Source organism: Haemaphysalis longicornis, unplaced genomic scaffold (genome assembly GCF_048455015.1).
Source record: "Haemaphysalis longicornis isolate Haplotype H1 unplaced genomic scaffold, Haemaphysalis longicornis Haplotype H1 scaffold_4, whole genome shotgun sequence".
In the NCBI taxonomy this organism is placed as follows: domain Eukaryota; kingdom Metazoa; phylum Arthropoda; class Arachnida; order Ixodida; family Ixodidae; genus Haemaphysalis; species Haemaphysalis longicornis.
This window is the reverse complement of record NW_027526361.1, coordinates 7,623,232-7,630,894: the sequence shown is the minus strand read 5'-3', so window position 1 is coordinate 7,630,894 and position 7,663 is coordinate 7,623,232. Positions and strand designations below refer to the sequence as shown.

The 7,663-nt window shown below is 49.5% G+C and overlaps 1 protein-coding gene across 2 annotated transcripts in view; it reads left to right on the top strand.

Annotated features, from left to right (window-relative positions):
• The first annotated feature begins 320 nt into the window (after positions 1-320).
• LOC144178197 (alpha-tocopherol transfer protein-like) overlaps positions 321-7,663 on the top strand; it is a 365,130-nt gene continuing 357,787 nt past the window's right edge. The window contains exon 1 of one of the 2 annotated variants that reach the window (XM_077705850.1): positions 321-330. The gene's annotated coding sequence lies outside the window, so the exon portion shown is untranslated. The remainder of the gene's footprint in view (positions 331-7,663) is intronic. The other variant, XM_077705848.1, reaches the window with a different exon arrangement.

The following is a 7,663-nucleotide window of genomic DNA, read 5'->3' as shown; positions in this document are numbered from 1 at the left end:
AGAACTAGCACTCAGCGGGTGCATGAGGAAAGCGCAGACACGCGTTTACAGTTCAGCGGGGACGTTTTCATGCCCGGCTATTGTAACTGTCCCGCCGTACACGTGCTCCTTGTCCTCTAGGCTGTGACCGTCGGAAAAGGGCGACCACGGTGTATAATCGAGTACCGCCACTGCGATCCTCCTTGGAGGAACAACGCGCAGGCAATTAAGCCCGGTGAGGCGGACACGAACAGATTTACCGGGGGATTCTGTCAGCGAACATAGGAACTGGGAGGGGAATGATAATGCCTGTTGTATCACGAAGCTGGTCATGTATCTTTGTTGCTACACGTACCACTCTTGTTTGGGCCATTTTTCTTGGCCTCAGTCATGCAGTATTTGAAAAATCAATAAATAAAACAAGAAATTTTCGAGAATTGCTCACTAGTCCGTAAACACTCCTACGCCGCTTATATCCCGAGTTTCTTTTCTTTTATAAATAATATAAATTTGCAGCAGCGAAACGATTAAAGGTGGCAACTTCACCAATAAGGCATTTTTGTGCACATACAGGGCGTTGCACGATTGGGGTTCCTTCACAATTCTTTTTGGGTGTTTCGGTTTGTGTTGCTGCGTTTTTTTTCTTGCCTTCGTTTTGCGATGGGGTGTATAAGATGGGATTTTTTATTTCATTCATTTATTTTAATTTCTCTTATTCTCGTATTTTTTGGCTATTTTTTTTAGTTCTCTTCGACCAATTATCTGCGTTTGCACTGTTATAACGATTACGTGGCCCAAGCCTCGAGTTGTCGAGGAAGAGGGACGAGACGCCCACAAATTCCCAGATATCCATTAGTGGACATCTAATTAATTTTTATCATCTCGCATTCGTCTGTATCGCGATTAGGCGGCACCCTTGTCGTGCCACCCGCAGTCGCACTGCGCTTAGCTCTTCTCCGCGCATTGAACGCACAAGGTCAGATTCTTTTGTTTTTACCTTTTGGTTGGGGCCTGGTTTTTCCGGGATATTGGCGGCGCACATGATCATATGTCCCCCACTGTCTGGTGCGATCGGACCAGACGATCGGACCGTCATGCAGCGCCCTTCCACGTTCATTCTCGTCTAGTGCATTCATCACGATCTGGCTACTTCTGGGCGGCTGTTTTGCGCAGTCCCGATAAGCCCGACTGAAAGCAAACGTCCAACAGATGGACCCTCCCACCGGTGCATGCTTTTGAGGTTCAAGGTTCATGCGCGATATTATCGTTCGTTATCGGAGGCACGGCACTTAATAGTATACAGGAGAGTATATGGACGCGAGGATATATTCTCACGTGCATCATTGATTTGGGGCCGTTCGTTTTGTCCTCTCGGCGATAGCTTATCTGCCGCTGCGCCAAGTAGTGTTCGGTCGAAGAGGAGGAGCAGCCGGCACCATTGGCAACGGTCTTGCCGCGTTAGTCAGGGTTATTGCGAGTTGTACTCTATAGCTAGAAGGTCCATGGTCGTGTTGCGCCTGCATGCACCGCTAACGCTTTTTCAGCTGATTTGTTTTGACATGTTCTTGTTTCGACAGCGTATCAATTTATTATGTGAAATTAAATATCAGCACCTCGCAACATGTTGTCAAAAGTTCGACGAAAACTCGTCTGGCAAGGTATTAACATTGCCGGTAAAAAACGACGTTGCTAACGGCCGCACCCAGCTAAACGCCTTCGCGCAACACCACAACGTAACCGGTCATGTCATCGCTTGGGACTCGGCCAGAATTATTGTCACCGAGAAAATATTATTAACGCGCGTACTCCGAGAGTCATTCCACATCCAATCAACCCCGCACGCTCTTAATAGGACACGTGGGCCCATGCATACAACGTGCACATGCACCTTGCAACGTTCCACGTATGTATAAATACGGCTGAGCCGCTTTTCGTTTCATATGTGAACCAGGGACCCGTACGGTCCCCGAAAAGACATTTGTTTTTACCTATTGCTTTTACCTTTTTGGCGAGTGTCACTTTGTTATCGGCAACCTCGCAACATGTATATTGCCGCAATGATACCGAGACAATCGCCTTCTTGTGGCATGTATGTACCACATTCTGTGAATGTTATTAACACCGTACAATCTCCCTGCTGGGAGTACAGTCGGTAAAACGCTTGTCTATAACAGCGATTTCAACTTCAACCAGCTACATCCGAAAACTGCCGGAACATACTCGTTCCAAACATGTCGGAGGGAAAAGCGAAGGGCTAAGACTACAGAATTCCGCAGTAGTTTTATTCAAATCCCGCACCGGCGGGGCAGGATAGGGCTGAGAGTACGAAAGCTGTGTTATAGACAAGCATTTTACCGGCTGTACATGAGCGATGGACAGCCTTATAGCATGAAGATGACAGCGTTAGAGCTCGCATGCCTGAGTCTTTCCGCCATCTTCTGAGGCCGCCTTCTAAACGGCCACTCTGCCTGGTCTCTTCAATCAGGCGCTTCGCCTAATAAATAGGTTCCGCACGCCTGTCATCGGTCTACGGTTTAGGCCTGCGTCCATCAGGAAGTAACAATTGAAGCCACAAATGAGCCGGTGTGAGTGAAACCTGCTCTCGTTGCCACCGCTTGTACCAACGCAGCGTACATTTTTGCATTGAAGCGTTTTCTAATACACCACCACGGGTATGTGCTATGCTGCGGCTATGTAACACTGGTATAGTCTTCAGAGTACGCGCACGGTATTCATAGTGCTCGTACAAGTTTTTGTGGTCGATCCTCCAAGTACTTGTGAGCTGATTTGATTGATCGATCGATCATTGATTGATTGATTGATTGATTGATTGATTGATTGATTGATTGATTGAACTTTTCGACTGACTGAAATGACTCAAGGTTGATTACGCTTTATAAAGTGCCTTCAAACACCCCCTCGTATGTGTCACTGCCGGCAAGCTTGATTGGAGCTGCAGGTGGATGTGGCTGGGAAAACGTCACTATCATCACCATCGCATTATTTTACTATCCCTGTGTGCCTTCTCCTTCTGCCGTTACTATGACTAAGAGCCTTGGCCAATCGCCTTTGTTAAGCCTACGTTTATGCTTGGTGTTTGGGAGATTTAACGTTAAGCTTAACGATCGGCCAAGCAATGTAAACTCCTCGTACACCAAGCTGCGGGCACCGTTTGACGACGTTACAGATGAAATTGCCTACATCGCGTACCTGCGCCCCCGTCGCTGCGCCGCCAGCAGTTCGGTTGGCCCCTAGCGACGGTGACGCCGTTGCTAAGACTTCACCGTATATCTGGGAAATTCAGGCTGCTAGGGGGGAAATGCTGTCTCACGCGGAAACACTAATTGCTTCATCTCTTTAGATTATGAGAGAGAGAGAGAGAGAGAGAGAGAGAGAGAGAGAGAGAGAGAGAGAGAGAGAGAGAGAGAGAGAGAGAGAGAGAGAGAGCTCTTTATATATTAAGAAAGCCGGAGAGGTTTGCCAGAATCTACACTGACATGCTATTCGGCGGGGGAATGGGTAGTGGAGGGGGTAGGAAAGGCCCTATAACAGGGCGGAAGAACGAGGAGAAAAGAAGAAAAAAACACACATCGCGGAGTTTGTGGGAACAGTTCGATGAACATCATGATCTTCGTAGTATGTCAAATGAGGTTGACGCGGTTGCCGCTTTTAGTTCGCGATTTGTTTCTATTACATTGCCACATGTTTGGTGCATTAAAAAAACATGACAATGTAACTGGAGAATTGCTGCGGAGTGTTTTGAAACTAACGGGCCTAGATGACGAGCCAATATAACGCTACTTAAAGGAGTACTGACACGAAATTTTTATGTTACGTTTTTTTTTCGCTGCTATGCGTGCCTACCAGCCCACTAATCATAGAATGACAGATTAGACGGTCGAGCGCAGCGTAAACATTCATTTACGGCGTCGTTTATTCGTGCCAGTTTCGGTTTCGACAAAAAAACGCCGAGCGGCCGCCATGACAGCATGTATCACATGGCGTCACCATTCTTGCCGTATCGCTGCCTCTCTGGAAGCGCGCGCGAGCGAGCGCACGTGCGCGCCCAGACCGGCCGAGGTCTTCGCCGTCCCCACAGGCCCGGGCAGCATGACGTCAGTCCCAAAACCATGACGTGTACACACGCCCGAGCAGCGCGCGCCAACCACAGCCAGCGCGTCGGCTTCGTCACGGGAGCCCCGACGTCGACAGTTTGGGGCACGTAGCAGATGATGTCACGTCGACCCGCTCTGGCCTTTCTCGTGCGGGCGAAGATTAAAATGGATTTTAAATATGTTTCGCTGAACGGTTGCTGTTGAAACTTGCTGGGAGATATCTCCTGATAAAAAGGAAGCGTTTTACATAGTTATCTCAGCTTTGAAATTTCGTGTCAGTACTCCTTTAAGGCACACTATATAGAGACAATAGTGTTCACTTAGGGGAACTAGTGTTCACATGTTCCCCTAAAGGTAGAAATTAAAAACAATTACAAACAAAAATACTTTCATACGTAATTGTGACATGCGTGTAACTGATGAAACTTTATGCCCAGGAATTACTGCGTTTATGTGTACACTGTGATCCTTCTGTGAATTTTAGACCTATGCTTTGTATAATACATAGGAAATGTACTAATGACTTTGCTTTTTGCTATTTATCTATTACCATTGTGCTATTATGCTTAAATTTGTGAACAGGCGTGTTATATGTACGCTGTAAATCGGGTGGCTGAGGCCCCTGTCAGGCCACGTCCGCCTTTAGTCTCAGCCTCCCCTTGGTTTTGCCAAGAAATAAAAATCAAATACTCAAATAAACGCGCAGCAGGTCGAAACCATAGAGTGCCTAAACGGGGGTACCATTCAAGCCCATTAATTTTCGGGCTTTACGTGGCGGGGATTGAAGAACGTCAGAGTGGTTAAGGGTCAGAGTCATTAAGGGAATATTATAGGCACATGGCGTTGTTATCTTGGCTGGTACCAGATACACATTCACGCTGCTTAAAAGTATCGGCGGCCAGCGAGTCACAGACCCGGTTTGAATTTAACGCAGCTTACGAAAGAGCCGATCATGACTGATACGATCAAGTGCCATTCCGCAGTCTCTCTTGGAGCCATTCAGATAGCAGGCAATGTTGACTCGAAAGACTGGGCGGGCATGACGTCGCGCTGTTTGCTGTAAATCGAGAGGTGAATCGGTGTCGAACTGCCAAGGCGGTGGCGCACTACTTTTTCGAAAACTTCGGAAACAAGAGAGGGGAATAAATTGGTCGACGACTCCCAGGCATACAAAAATAACTTATCCACCTGCGTTCCAAAAATTCCCCCGCATTTCCCCGAGGGGGAGAATGTGAAAGTGCGAATGCACGGTTGTCGGCCCGCTTGCGGCGCTTGCGCTCGGCCCCCGCAGCCCACCGCCTCGCCGCCTTCTCTTCCATCTCTTCCATCGGGTTTGTAGTATCACGTGTACACCACGCAGTTATCAAGCCGCTATAACGCCGCTGAGTCGCCAAAGCACGCCGCTGACGACGTAGTTTGAATGCGTTAAAGATATAAGGCGCGTTACTGACACCGATATCAGCGTCGCGTCCGTGGCTTATTCGGTAGAGCGTCGGGCTGCGGCCCGCAAAGTCCTCGGATCGAAACCTGGCGCCGGATGCTGTTTCTTTTTTAAATATAGAGGAGCACTGCGGACGCCGCCGCCGCCGCCGCCGGCGGTGGATGGTTTGGGGTCGCTTATAAAGTGCATTCGCACTTAATATCTGAAAGTGCTGCTGTCCTCCCGAAAGACCAACAATGTGGCAGCGAAACAGCTAAACGGGATGGAAGAAGTGCGCCTGGACTGGACAGGCAATGCAGATAACTGGCAACCAACCGGTGAACTTCTATTGTAACAGAGTCGCTGCCAAGAGGCGGGACTTCACTCGGGAACAAGTTAAGAGCGGCAGTAGCTCATGCACGCTTTCACTCCGCCTAAGCGACGGACCCGGATGTCAACGTGCGCGCGCGGTTTGAAAGGAGATTGCTATGAAATGCGTGACATCGTCTGCCTTTTCTCACGTAGTTTGTTTGTCGTCGCTCCAGTAGTTTATAAGCATATATTAAGCCCATAAAATCACGCAAACGGTGCGCACTATATTCAAAATATTCCCAGTAACGCACTACTTGCGCCGCGCGGAGTAACATCCGGATGCGGTATGAAGCACAGTGGCAACTGCCGTTGCCGTACCCGAATATAGAGGTACAGGGGAACCATTACCTCGATGGAAAAACTGAACAAGAAAAAAATCAAAGGCAAACGATGTACTGCTAGGGATCGCAAGACAAGAACGGCTGGAGGAAGATGGGACATGCCTCATTTCAGTTCAGTAAAACTTTATTGAGGTTGACGAGGGGATTAATGGGAGAAATTTGACCGGAGTTCTTTTTCCAGGGCCCCAGAAGCTTATGCCCCGGCCCAGGCCCTGTCGACCAGCTTGCGCTAATCTTCCAAGGCCTCGCTTATCTGCCGCTGATCATATGTCCCCCACTGTCTGGTGCGTGAGTGGACGATCGGACCGTCATGCAGCGCCCTTCCACGTTCATTCTCGTCTAGTGCATTCATCACGATCTGGCTACTTCTGGGCGGCTGTTTTGCGCAGTCCCGATAAGCCCGACTGAAAGCAAACGTCCAACCTCCCATGTTTCTAAAGAATGAGGCGTATTGTTATCGGTCTGACGAATAGCTGGGCAGTTCCATACTGTAGGCAAGAGGACGGGATTTTCGTTGCGTATAAAACATTCATCACTAAATCTGTGCGGAGACATAAGCGCCAGCCTGGATTTGCGTAGAAATGCGTGTAAGTATTCTTCTCAGTATTTGTGCATCGTGGGTGTTTAGTCACTGGTAATGATGATGATGATTATCGTAGACGGAGGACTTCGGCGAAAGGAGACTGCGCATAGCGGACGTATAACATCCTCCATAAATATTTTTGGCCTTATACAACATTTCGCGGCCAAAATGTTTGGTGAATAGCTGACAATGACTTGGTGTCAGCGCCCTGGTGTCAGCGCCCTGAAGCGTGAAAGTGGGTTTGCAGTTTCTTCACTAAGCAATAGACGAGGCATGCCGGGAAATCTTTCGCCGTACTCTGTTCCTTTTCGCGACCCGCCGCGGTGGCTCAGTGGCTAAGGCGTTGCGCTGCTGAGCACGAGGTCGCGGGTTCGATTCCCGGCCGCGGCGGCCGCTTTTCTGATGGAGGCGAAAAGCAAAAACGCCCGTGTGTACGAGATTTCGGCGCACGTTAAAGATCCCCAGGTGGTCGAAATTAATCCGGAGCCCTCCACTACGGCGCGCCTCATCGCCTGCGTTGCGTCGGCGCGTTAAACCCCACAATCATCATCATCCTTTTCGCGTCGCTCTGCAACTGCTGCAACCAGAGGGAGCGCAACAGGAGCAGCGAGCGACGGAGTGGGGACAACGCGCGGAGAACCTTTTGAACCTGGCCACATTGCCATGTAGACAAGCAGAAGCGCTGAGCGCCAACTCCCGCAGCCTCCACGTGTCGTGTGATTCCCGCTGCTGCTCGTGCGCGATGGAGTCTGCAGCCAGTGCGGACGGCAAAGGGGAATGAATGGAAATGACGGCGGCGGAAGGCCGATACTGGCGGGCAACAGGAGGAGCGACAGAGAGCCAAACCCGCAGC